This window comes from Ochotona curzoniae, unplaced genomic scaffold, assembly GCF_017591425.1.
Source record: "Ochotona curzoniae isolate NIBS_2020 unplaced genomic scaffold, NIBS_Ocur_1.0 contig_3819, whole genome shotgun sequence".
Classification (NCBI taxonomy): Eukaryota; Metazoa; Chordata; class Mammalia; order Lagomorpha; family Ochotonidae; genus Ochotona; species Ochotona curzoniae.
This window is the reverse complement of record NW_024466004.1, coordinates 19,021,038-19,034,378: the sequence shown is the minus strand read 5'-3', so window position 1 is coordinate 19,034,378 and position 13,341 is coordinate 19,021,038. Positions and strand designations below refer to the sequence as shown.

General features: G+C 42.9%; 1 protein-coding gene across 8 annotated transcripts in view; it reads left to right on the top strand.

Moving 5' to 3' along the window:
* DST (dystonin) overlaps nucleotides 1–13,341 on the top strand; it is a 425,915-nt gene that overhangs the window by 176,108 nt on the left and 236,466 nt on the right. The window lies entirely within an intron of this gene.

The window sequence follows — 13,341 nt, the reverse complement described above, 5'->3', positions numbered from 1 at the left end:
TATTTGATCCAAGGTTTATGGGTAATGATGGAGGTGAGACATACCCAGTGATTACAATGCATCCAATGACGTTAGTAAAACCTAGTGTTACTGTCCTCTGAAAAATCTCAACAGGTTAGAAATCTGTAAATATTTATAGGTTAGGGCATGGAAAAGCTATGTTTCTCAGAAAGATGTTTTTTTTTTCTTCTTCCTTTTCAAGATTTAAACCTAGCTGTGGCATCAGATTTGAGCAGATGGCACAAAAAGATTGGAGACTAGTATAGAGGAATTGTAGAGACACTAATTTTACTTCTTGTACTTAGTATAACATAGGGATTGGTGCTCATGTCTACCTGTCTTTATAAAAAGAGTTACTAGTGTTGGCTGTTAGTACTTATGTGCCATGGGTTACTCTGAAACTCTGTAAGCTCTTCAGAAACACATACACAGCCATGGTGTTATCAGATTCTACTGAAACCTTCTATGAATCTCAAGTAAATAGCTCTTAGGATTTCACAGGTAATTATTGTCACTTTTCTCTTTTTTAGAGAACCCTAGCCCTAAAGTTGGAAATAGGTAATATTTCTGGGTGGAAAATTTTTCTATAAAGAAAATTGGTTGAAATATGGTTATATTCTGAAGTCAGCCTAGAGATCTTATTTGAACTATCATGGACTATAGCTTTCATATCCATAAAATAATACTATATAATAACCTTCTGTCAAAGTGATTTTTTATTTTATTAACCACTTGGAATGACCAGAGGGTGTGTCAGTCCTCCAGCCCTCACCACTAGACGCACACACGGCTCTTTTGTCAAATTCTGATAATGCCTCAGAAGCATGGTGTGTCACCCACTCCCCAGAAGAGAGTCCCTTCTGGAGGCACTTCTGTTACTACCGAGAAAGGCTGATAAATAGGCCACAGCTTGCTGGACTCCAGGGAGGAGCAGAAGCACAAATGACGATGGGCCTTATGAACATCACATCACTGGCACTAGGCCGGTGTTTGTTGGGGCCTTCCTGTTGGCCAGCGTGTTAGACTGGACCATTCATCTTATAAATGGTTCATAAATTGGATGGCTGAAGATCAGTTAAATTGAATATCAATGTACTGATACAGCCTTTGCAAAAAATATAAAGCTATTGGGTGAGGTGTTCGAGTGCAGAGGCTCTGTTACTTATTCCTAGAGCCCAATATCATGCCTAGCAGGAATATTCTGCATATAATTATAATACATATTACATGCATAAATTGTTTGCTCTGCCCAGCAAATCTCCCAGGTGATTTAATTTAGTTGTTAACACTTAGAGTCTGTCAGCAAGCATTCAAATTCTGATTTACTGTTATTTTCCTTTTTAAGAAAATAATGCATCCGAAATGTTTATAGCTTAAATGTGATATAACACAGCAAAAATTGAAAAAATAATTTTAGATATGCCAGCCAATACACAGGCACCAGTCAAAATACTTGGACTTGTACACAGATTAGTTTGTCTCCTGACATCTGTTAGAGGTCAGAATTTAAAATTAGCTCTTATTAAGTCGAGAAAGCTAGACAATAGAGTCTTAACATTTATACTCTTGCTGGTTTGTTTTACTATCAGCTCAATGTAGACTGAAATTATAATCCTAGGAATTGACAATGAAATTTTTCAGACAAAACTCAAATATGTTAGAACATAGTTTTTATATTTCATTTTGTTTATATCTGCAAGTTACAATGTTAACCTCAAATGGAAAAAAAATCCTAACATTGTAAGCACCAGGTTGTGACTGTTTGCATTGTGATTAACTAGGGAAGCATCAGCTTTCATAAAATCTTAAAAAATATTTAATTAATTTTTTATATTTGGAAGACAGAGAGTGACACTGAGATCTCCATTTTTCACCTGCTGATTCATTCCCCTCATGCAGGCAACAGCCAGGGCTGAGCCAGGAGCACAGGACTCAATCTGGGTCTCCGACTTGGAGACCAGAAGCATTACCTGCTCTCTCCTGGGAACTACAGAAGTTGGAAGCTGGAAAATTGGAAGGAGTGCTGGGGGATTCAAACCCAGATATTTTTTTAAGTCAGATATATAGAGAGAAGGAGAGACAGAGAGGAAGATCTTACGGCCCTTGATTCACTCTCTAAATGGCCACAACAGTTGGAGCCTTTTCCAGATCTCCCATGTGGGTACAGCATCTCAAGGCTTTGGACCGTCCTTGACTGCTTTCCCAGACCACAAGCAGGGAGCTGGATGGGAAGTGGAGCTGCTGGGATTAGAAACAGTGACCATATGGGATCTTGGTGCTTGCAAGGCGAGGACTTTAGCCGCTAAGCCACCTTGCTGGGCTCCTACCCTGACATTTTGATAGGGAATGTCTAAACTGCTGAGCCACTTGCCTGCCCCTTTCATGAAAACTTCTTGTTTTGTCCAAGTAATGATGGAAGGAATGTTGCATGAGGTAGTCAGCCTTATCTCACTCAAAAGAATGCTGAACACATTTGTGTGGGCCTTAATTTAGTGAAGAATAAAAGTATGTGTATTAATATTGGATGGAAAAAAATATCTTTTTGGACAACAGCCCTTAACATTAGAAAATATTTTAAAAGATTGTCTTACTTTAAAGAGTTATAGAGATAGAGTAGAAAATACTTCTGTATTGGTTTTCTTAATATTTTCCACTTAGAATATTAATATTTTAGGGGATGAAGAAAGGGTGGGAGTAGGTCTCATATTTCCTTCTGCACCAAATTCCTTTTCAGTACGTGGGGCGTTTTTTATCAAGTAGGATTGTATCATATAAATGTTAAAAAGAAGCTATGAGAAATATCCTTCAGAAGTGAAAAGAGTCAATAAAATAAAACATGACTAAGAGAAGAAAAAGGGATAAAATCATTCACATAAGATCTGCATATTTTAATGGGTGTTCCTTAGTTCATCAGTTTTAAGTCATCAGTAGTCCTTGTACCATAGGAAAGAGGAGGAGAAAAAGGAAGTTTGGAGGAATTGAGAAGGGACAGTGGTGGAGATGCCAAGAGGAAAAGGGCAGGAAAAACCTAAGTGTGCTCCCTGCAGTCCTGGAGCCCAGGCCTGTTACTATGCCTCAGTTGTTTTGCCCCAGTCTTTTCTCCCCACCCTCAGGTGACCCCAGTAAAGCCTGTTCAGGGTAATTCCATGCCTTTGCCCAGGGAGGTGCTTGAGAGCACAGTTTCCAGACAGAGCTTTCTTCACTGGATTTTTATTTTTTTTTAAAATAGTCTTCTGTGATCGCATAGAGTAAGTTACCTTTGAAAGGAATGGTCTCCCTTGGGTTGTATTGGTGTGTGACATGTAAACCACACATGGGAGGGCAGCCGAACTGATAGAAGCCTCACCTTGAGGACAGACAAACAAGGGTGTATGGCCAAGCTTTGCAGTGTATTATTTGCATGAAACTTAACCTTCTCCTGCCCTCATCTGTGATGTGCTTGGCTTGTTTTAGGGCTTAAATGAGGTAAGCATAAGGCGTAGTACTTGGTGTGTTAACACTGAGTGAATGGGAGCCTAAGGTGTGCATGAGCAGATTGACGTGGATGACTTCAGAAAGAATTATAAGTGTATGCTGGTGCTGGTGTCCTTCCCTCTCCTTTCTCCATCTTCCTTCCCCTTTTCTTAGCTCAAGGACTTTGCCTTAGAGTTTATTCATTTTTTTTAAAGATTTATTATATTTTTATTGGAAAGTCAGATATACAGAGAGGAGGAGAGACAGAGAGGAAGATCTTCCGTCCAGTGATTCACTCCCCAAGCAGCCACAACAGCTGGAGCTGAGCTGATCCAAAGTCAGGAGCCAGGAGCTTCTTCCGGGTATCCCACATGGGTGCAGGGTCCCAAGGCTTTGGGTCGTCTTCAACTGCTTTCCCAGGCCACAAGCAGGGAACTGGATGGGAAGTGGAGCTGCTGAGATTAGAACTGGCGCCCATATGGGATCCGGTGTGTGCAAGGTCAGGACTAACTGCTGGGCTATTGTGGTGGGCCCTAGAGCTTATTCATTTTACAAAGAGCCAGGGTTTGGGGTCCAAATTTTCTTGAGGAGATGGAGTGGTCTTGTCTCTCTGTTTTGTTGAGCCTTGCTGAGACTTTGAAGAACCACTTACCTCAGATCAACCTGGACTTGAACCCTTTTCTCTCTCTGTCTGCTCTCTCTCCTTTCTTTCTCTTCCTACTTTCTCTGTCTTTCCCACTTTCTGCAGATCAAGTGTTGATTTGGATCCAGAAGGCCTCAGTTACTCCCGAGCATCTTCGTGTCACTCTCCTCAGAGAGCGACTCAGTCTGACAGCATTTGATCCTTGGTGGTAATTAGAGTCACTCGCAGGGCATCTTCCGAGTCATCAGATTGTGTTATGTCTTGTCACAGCAGGGGAAGCCTGTTGCAGCAGGCTTTCTGGGAGAGCTACTGTAGATCCGTGAGATGAGCATGTACAGTGAAACGAGGCTCTGCGTGCATGTGTTGGATTTCTGTGAGTGCTGTGGACCCCTGCAGGTTCCTTTGGCTGAGGGATGGTGCTTCCTTTCCCTGTCTTACAGTGTCAGCTACTTGCCAGTCTGTCTCAGTGATGTTAAGGGTTTTTTGCAGCATTTAATTACCATGTATCCATTGTTTAGGGATGATTGTGGTAAGGTGTGTTTTTGAAAGCACCTGTGACTGAGAAAAATAAGTGTCATGGAGTTTTTAAATCATTATTTGAGATATTGTGGGGATACTTCAGAAAATTCATAGAAAATAGTGTTAAAAGATGTTCTTTTTTGGTATAAATTATTTTGAAATTCGTGCATTTTTAATTTTTTTTTTTTATTGGAAAGACGGATATATAGAGAGGAGAGACAGAGAGGAAGATCTTCCGTCCAATGAGTCACTCCCCAAGTGAGCGCAACGGCTGATGCTATGCTGGTCCGAAGCCAGGAGCCTCTTCCGGGTCTCCCACGCGGGTGCAGGGTCCCAAAGCTTTGGGCCATCCTCGACTGCTTTCCCGGGCCACAGGCAGGGAGCTGGAAGGGAAGTGGGGCTGCCGGGATTAGAACCGGCGCCCATATGGGATCCCGGGCGTGCAAGGCAAGGCCCTTAACCACTGCGCCACCACGCTGGGCCCGAAATTCGTGCATTTTTAAAATCTTTTGTTCAGGCAAAACAATTCTGTGATAGCTGTTTGTTTATTATATTTTAATGTTTACATAGTTGAGATGGATGTAAGCCTATGTGGGTCACTGATTATGGTGGGAGGGTCAGGTATGGAGGAAGGAGGGTGGGATAAATGCTTCCAATATTTTTTGTTTTCTCCTGTGTCTGTAGAGGAGGAATGGAAGAGAGTTGCTGCTTGCTTTCAAATTACAACAGCATCTGGATATGGGGGATGGTCATTTGATGTCATCTCAGAGAACCTGATGTGGGGAAGAGTGTTCCTAGGGTGTTACTTCAGTGGTTTTGCTATTTCTGAGATGTTGTTGGTTTCGTTGCTCCAGGGTTGAGGAAAGTCTTTCACAAGTCTGTTGGTTGACGAAGCCCACCTTAGCGCATCCACACAGCCAGACACTTGCTGCCAAAGCTTGTCTAGGAGAGTTCAACTATTCTGCTTTTCATTCTTTGACTTGAAACTTGACATCTTCTGCTGGCTTAGATGATCTGGCTGTTGTGTCCCCTGTGTGCAGCTGATCATGCTGTCCACTGCACGGGCATCAGCACCTGAGGAAACCCAGTGCTGACACATACACTCTAAGGTCCAACCACATGTCTTGTAGTTTTCCCTGCAGTCAGAGTTTAAGTGTTCTAGTTGGAGAGTCCTTCGAGAAACCTTTCCTGGAGTGACCCCAGACCTGTATCTTGTGTGCCAGCTAGTGCAGGGTCTGGTTCAGTCTGTCACTGTGTTAGCCCAAGCACATACCTGGTCAGTTCTGCTCCTAGCCCCATCTCAGGCAAACCGAAGGGTACCACATCCTAGCCCAGCCCAGCCCACCACAAACCTGGCTCTTACATGTACCAGTGGGAAATGCAGCTTAGTTGCGGTAACACCCAGTAACCCCTTCCAGGCCATCCTCCAGCTGCAGTTCCACATGTGCTGGCTTGTGTAAGAGCCTAGTCCAACCTATTTTGCCTCCCATGGGTACTGCCGCCTTGTCCAGCCTGGCTCACCCCCAGCTCCGGCTCTCATGCTCACCAGTGAGAATTGCAGCCCAGCAGAAGAGTTCCCACTCTTCCTCCACTAGACTCCATCCCAGACCTGGATCTTAGACTTTCCAGGGAATATTGTGATCCTACATGATATGACTTGGACTCACCCCCCACACTTGCCAATATATGCTGTGGCAAAGCCTGTGTGTTCTACAATTATTCTGGCTCTTGTATGAACCATCAAATGCAGTGGCTTAGCTTAGCCTGGCCCTGCCTAAACTCAGCTCCCATGGGTGTTTTAGCCCTGCCCAGCCTGGTCTACTCCCATTCCCAGTTGTCAAGCTTACCAGTGGGAGCAACGGCCTACTAGGGGAGTCCCTGAAATTCTCCTACCAGGCTCACCCGCAGCCCCATGTCTTATGCATTCTGGTGGGTATTGTGGCCTGGTCTGGCATGGCTCGCCTTGCCTAAGCATTCACCAGTGGATGCTGCAGCCTGTTTCTTCCCAGCCTGCCCCCAGTTCCAGTTTATCCTAGTGGATGCTACAGCTTAGCCCAGCCCAGCCAGGTTCCAGTCTTGGCTGTCATATGAACTGGTGTGTTTTGTAGTTCAACCTGGCCTGGCTGCTACTCCTGACCTTACACCTGCTAGTGAGTATACCTGACCAAGCTGGACCTGCCCCCAGACATGGTTCACACATATGCTAAGGTTGATACTGTAGCCTGGCCTGGGTTGTTGAGTGCTTCTCTCAGCCTTGGCTCTCATGGTCACAGAAGCTATGGCCTAATAGGGCAGTATCCCAAGTTCTCCTGTCATACCAGCTCCCCGCTATGGATCTTGCAGTTCTTGTGGCCCAGCCTAACATGGTCAGCCTCTAGGCCCTGTATTCAACAGTGGTTATTGCGGCTTTGCTTGACTGACCTGCACCCCACCTGTTCCAGCTCTCACTGGTAAGTGCTAAAGCCCATCTCTACCTGGTCCACTTCTAGACCCACATCTCGTGTGGAGCAGCAGATGCTGCAGTATAGCCCAACCAATCCATATGCGCTCTGGTTCTCATGAGTACCAGTATGTGCTGGGACCCAGCCCAGTCCAACCTGCCCACACACATGTGAGGGGGACTGTGTCCATTTTCAGCCTGATCTGCCTCTGGCTCTCATGCTCACCAGTGGAAACCACCCTAGCAGTGGAGTCCCCTTAATTCCCATACCAGGCATACTCCCAGCCCTGGATCTTGCATATTTTGGTGGTACTCTGACTCAGCATGGCACGGCCTGCTTCCAGTTCCCAACTCTGACCAATGGGTCTCATATTTATCTTAAGATGTTTGTTAAGCACTTAAAAATACAACCTTTGCTTCAACAAGATTTTGAATATATTTTATTTTGTATTTGTCAGAGCAAAAATTACACTTGTGTCAAGTCAGTAGAGTGGTTTATTAAAAATTTGTGAATAAAAAGATAGTTTTGATGTTTTCCCCCAATATATTTAAATTTTAGTGTCTGATATTCCAGTTGTATATAACTAAGCCCGTGCTTAAACTGGTTGTTTAGTTGAGAATGTTTTCCTTTGGTTTACTATCCTTTAGAATACATTTATGAAGAGTCCCGTTAACACCTTAGTGCCTTCTGCTTTTAAGGCTTTTCATGCTGGGAGTAGCCCGGGCTGCACTTCGCAAATGAGTTTCCAGGGAAACTATTGGTGTCAGGAATACTTAGACATTAATCTTTAGCAGAAAAAAGCTATAATACTGGAATGCAAATGAGCTGGTTTTTATTGAAAATATCTGTGAATTCAGATAGCTAAATTGTATTTGGAAAATTTTCTGAAAAATATAAAATTAATGACATCCTGTTCTCTTTTCTAATGTTTGTTTTTGCCCATTCTAACTGATAGCCTAAGGGGCTGCCTCTTATAATTTGTCTTGTTGTCAGGAAATTGGTAGGGAAGTAATATAAGAAATGATACCTAAGATTTAGTACGATTTAGCTTTTGTCTTTCTTTTGGGGAGAGGTAAGGAAGAAGTGAACACTTTAATAGTTATCAAAGACTTGAGAAGATTTTAAAAATCTGCATGAACACAGAATTAGGGTGTTGAAAGCTAGGAATAATTTATGGGGATTTAGGAATAATTTATAGAGGTCTGGGATCAGGGACATCCATATATTATACCTTTCTTGAATAGGATACATTTATCTGGAAGTTTGAGTTGAAATTGTGCTTTTCAGGACTAATCAGCTGTATTGTAAATTTTCTCCTTAACAATGTGTGATAGGATCTTGAATCTGGATTTTTTTTTTTCTGAATTTTAATTGATCTGCATATGCATCCAGAGACAAAGAGGCCCTGGAGTCCAGTGCTGGGCCACACCCTGTTTGTTTGTAATTTGCTTAGTTAATACATGGGAGCCAGCCAATTACCACATTTCAATCTCTATCCTGTCATGTTTGGAAAGCTTAATTTACTCACTGTTAGCCATCCTTTGCTCATGTAGTAAAATCAGTGACTTTATGGCTCCACTGAATCAGTGACACTGTTCTTGATTTTCTGGTTTTGTGGCTGAAGCCATCTATGCTGAAAACACAGTCTTTTGGAGGATATTCTAAGAAACACTGTTTGCTCTGACATAGAGCAAATTCTGAAATGAAAAGTACTCCTGTGGCTGGCATCATGGCATTGCAGGTTGAGCCCTTGCCTGCTGTGTCAGCGTCCCATATGAATTGGCTTGTATCCTGGGTGCTCCATATCCAATCCAGTCTTGCTTTTACCCTGTGAAAGCAACAGAAAATGGCTCGGGTCCCTGTGCTTCTGTACCCATGTATGAGACCCAAAAGAAGCTGCTAGCTCTGATTTGACCTCCTTTGGCTGTTCTGGTCATTTATGAAATGAATTGGTGGATGGACGACCTTCTTGTCTGTTGCTCCTTCTCTTTGTAACTGTACCTTTCAAGTACAAGTAAAATACATTGTTTTAAAAACTACTTTTTGAAGTATAATGTATTTTTTTCTTAAAATCTGGAAATTGGGATTTTTTCCCCTCCCAAACCTTATGTATAATGGTGGTTTCCAATTTAAAGCTGAGCAGACTCGCTTGGGGAGTCTGTTAAAATAGATTGCTGGACTCCAACCCAGGAGTTTTTCCCCCCAAAACGTATATTTATTTATTTAAAAGGCATATTGACAGAGAAGTGGATGAGCGGAAAGAGAGAGACATCTTGTATCTGCTGGTTCATTCCTCAAATGACTGCAACAGCTAGAGATGGACCAGATTAAATTAGGAGCCAGGAGCTTCTTCTGTATCCCCCACATGGGTGTATCTTTTACTGATTCCCCAGGTATATTAGGAGGGAGCTGGATCAAAAAGTGGAGCAGCTGGGTCTCAGCTTGGCACCCATATAGAATGCAAGTACTGCAGATGGCAGCTTAATTTTGTAGCAAACAGAACAGAGCTTATTTGTGTAGAATACAAAAGGACTTAAGAACAAACTGTGTTTTGAGCTTAACGTTATTTTTATGGCCAGGTGAAATATAAGGTCCTTCAGACAATTATAATGCTTCTAGTGTTTATTCGTAAAATTATAGATTATCTGATTAAATTACGAAGGCTGAATTTTATCCGCGAATTTCACCAATGCCTGTGTTCCATGCAATCATTTTTTTCTTCTTTATTCATTGTTGTCATAATCTGGTACTACCACTGTTGCTGTCATTTATTAGGTCCTTGCAGAACACCAGATGGACCAGATGCACTGCACATATTATGACAGCATCTTCATTTTCACTGTGAGGAAACAGGCTTGGGAAGGTTAAGTTACCAACCATGAAAGAACTAGAACATGGCCGAGTCCTTGGTCCTTCTTGCTCTGTAGAAAAGGTACATAGCACCAGAGTATCACGCCATGGTAGAAAGGAACAGGGCCTTGAATGATCAAGAACTACTCCTGGCAGAGAAGAAACAAAAATGCTGTAGGGTGGGTGTGACACATCAGCCTGTGACTCAGCTCGGATCTCGCCGTTTTCACTTGCCTGTTTTCACTCTGTGCCAGTATGCCTGACCTCTTTGTGTGGCCCTACATTTCTATTTGCATTCTTCTCTAATCAGAATAACTCACAAGAATTCAGAGATGCTTTATAGATAAAATATGCAGAGAAGCCAGGCAGCATTCCTAGAGGTCGTTGTTTTAGCTGGAGAAAGGTAGTATCGAAAAGTATTTTCAAAGAGGAGGAAAAATGAGTGTGACCAGTGGTGCTAGCACATGCAAGGTGGTGTTGTACAATCTTTCACATCAGATGTGTGTATGTTATAGGAGCTGGGACAAAGAGGAAGACTTATTTAATACGGGATTATAAATTACACAAGGATAAGATATGTCTGTCTTATTAAACCATGGCATCCCCAGCACCTTGTATAATTTGACTCATACTAATAGATGAGAGTAATTTATTTGTTTGAGGTTTTCTAATTAGCTTGCTATGCTGTGATCCATTTTCATCAGTTCAGAAGTTCAAGGAATATTGGCTAGAGGAAGACTGTTTTCACTTAGAAATTCTGTCAACAAGCACTCCATCAGTTTGGTGCACTGTCTGCTGTCTGTATCACAGGCCTAGTCAGGTGGCATTAAAAACCTCCAACAGTGCTTTCCAGGCAGTGAAATGGAAACCCTGCGTCTAGCCCCTACTCAAAGTCTGCCAGAGGAGAAATTTAGGAAGCAGATCTCAAAGAACTGACCTAGGAAGAATGTGGGAGAGAAGAAAGAAGCTTCTAATTGGAGACTCCAGGGAGGGAATTTTGTGATGAGAGTGGTCAGGGTGTCAAAGTTAACAGTGAGTCATCTTGTGCTAGCCCAGAGTTCGGAAAGTCAGAGCAATTCACTCTTTTAATGTAGTAGAGAAGCATGTCTGTTTTATGAAAAAGGACAAGAGGGCTGACTTCGAAGGGAAGCTGCTGAAGTTGGGAAAACTCTGCATGCTTCCGAAAATGCTAAAATGTGTGCCTGATGGCACTATGCCCTTCAAGTACAGTGCTGACGTGTATTTTTTTTTTTTTTTTTAATATTTACTGATTTGGCACAGAAAGACCCATCATTTCCTGGCTCCCTCCCCAGACGGCTACAATACTCAGGGATAGACCAGGCTGAAAACAGGAGCTAGGAGCTCTGTCCTGATCTCTCATGTGGATGATAGGGAACTATTTGAGCTGCCAACTGCTAGGATGTGCATAAGCAGGAAGCGAAGGTGGGCTTGATCGCCCTGGGCACTCAGATATGGGTTGGATGGCACCTTCCGTCATTGTTCTTTGGTACCAGTAAAGGTGATGCAGTGTGATGGCTGAGCCCTGGCTCTGGGTGTAGCTTCTTGGACTTACATTGCCCCTTGGTTACTTGATGGCAGTGTGACCTCAGTCTTGTCTAAACTGTAGTTTGCTCATCTGTAAGAGAGGGATTATAATAGTACCCTTTTACTTGGGCAAAATAGTACATGTAAGGCCTTGAACAAATTGCCTGTAACAAGAGTAAGAACATTTGGATGGATATAAAACAGTCTGTGTAATTACAGTATTTTTTTTAAAGATTAATTTATTTTTACTGGAAAGTCAAATCTACAGAGAGGAGGAGAGACAGAGAGAAAGATCTGTCCACTGGTTCACTCCCCATGTGGCCACAATGGCTGGAGTTGAGCTGATCCGAAGCTAGGAGCCAGAAGCCTCTTCTGGGTCTCCTAAAAGGGTGTAGGGTCCCAAGTCCATCTTCGACTGCTTTTCTAGGCCTTAGGCAGGGAGCTGGATGGGGAGTGGACCATCTGGAACATGAACTGTTGTCACCTGGGATCCTGGCACATGTAAGCTGAGGACTTTTAGCCACTAGGCTACTGCTCCAAATCCAGTATCTCAAGAATCCTAAAGCTTCAGGTTTGTTTGGTTGCCTTTATAGCTTCAGTAGTTTCGGCCCTGATGCTGGCATGTCTGTATGTTTGAATCATGATATTGTCATATATTGGGCCAAGGAGACTACCCATCATGTGTGACTGTTGTAGTTTTATAATGTTACGGAGACAAATGGCAGTTAAATAGTGAAATATAAATAAAGGACATGTTTTTCATGGTTTGACCGTGAGCCACGCTAGCACCTCTGCCTCCCTCACATGAGTGTTACAAGTTGCAGTGAGATTTTGTGAGCTCATGATGGCTGGGTGGTTGGATGAGATCCGTCCTTCTGGGATGATTTTACCTAAATGTAAGCAGAGGAACTTCTATTACCATCCTTCAGGAATTCAGTAGGTAGCACAGCATTTCAGAGTTAAAGTTAGGAGGAGGACTCTTTTTTGCAAGGTGGAAAATACTTACATTTCACTTTTAGCAGAAAAATTTTGCTGACTCTGTCCTAGGATGAGGCTTCACATTTATTTAGGGTTACGCTTTATGTGCATGTGCTCTAGTGGCGAGGAAGTAAGCGATTTTTGTGTTTCTCCCACATTTGTAGAGCTGGCTTTCGTGTCTGTGTGTAAGGTCAGCCGTGGTTCTATGAATGTGAGTTTCAACCAGGTCTGCTTTTCTCAAGACTTACTTGATCTATTTAACAAAATGAGAATTGAAAAGCCAGCTCTGTCTAGTTAGGCAAAGCTCTATTTCTGTAGTACTCTCTGACACAAGATGTGTCACCTTGAGTGGTGTCCGCATGTCACTTCAAATATGAGTTCACGGAGTCAGTGTTGGGGCAGAGCCTGTGTTGATGTGAAGCTCGCTCACTCAGGTTAAATACAGTTAGCTTACTTGGTAATTTTTTTTTTAAGATTTATTTTAAAATTTTTAATGGAAAGGCAGATATACAGAGAGGAGGAGAGACAGAGAGGAAGAACTTCCATCCATTGATTCACTCCCTGAGAGGCCACAATGGCCAGAGCTGAGCCAATCCAGAGCCAGGGGCCAGGAGCTAGGAACTTTCTCCAGGTCTCCCATGCGGGTGCAGGGTCCCAAGGCCGTCCTCGCCTGCTTTCCCAAGCCACAAGCAGGGAGCTGGATGGGAAGTAGCACTGCCAGGATTAGAACCAATGCCCATATGGGATCCTGGTGCATTCAAGGCAAGGACTTAAACCTCTAGGCCACTGTGCAGGGCCCACTTTTTACTCTTCATAATAGGTTCCTTTTTGGTCTAAATTGAAGGTTAATATTGCACTTGACATTGATAATTTTTATTATTAGTTTTATGGTCAAGTATTTATATAAAATTA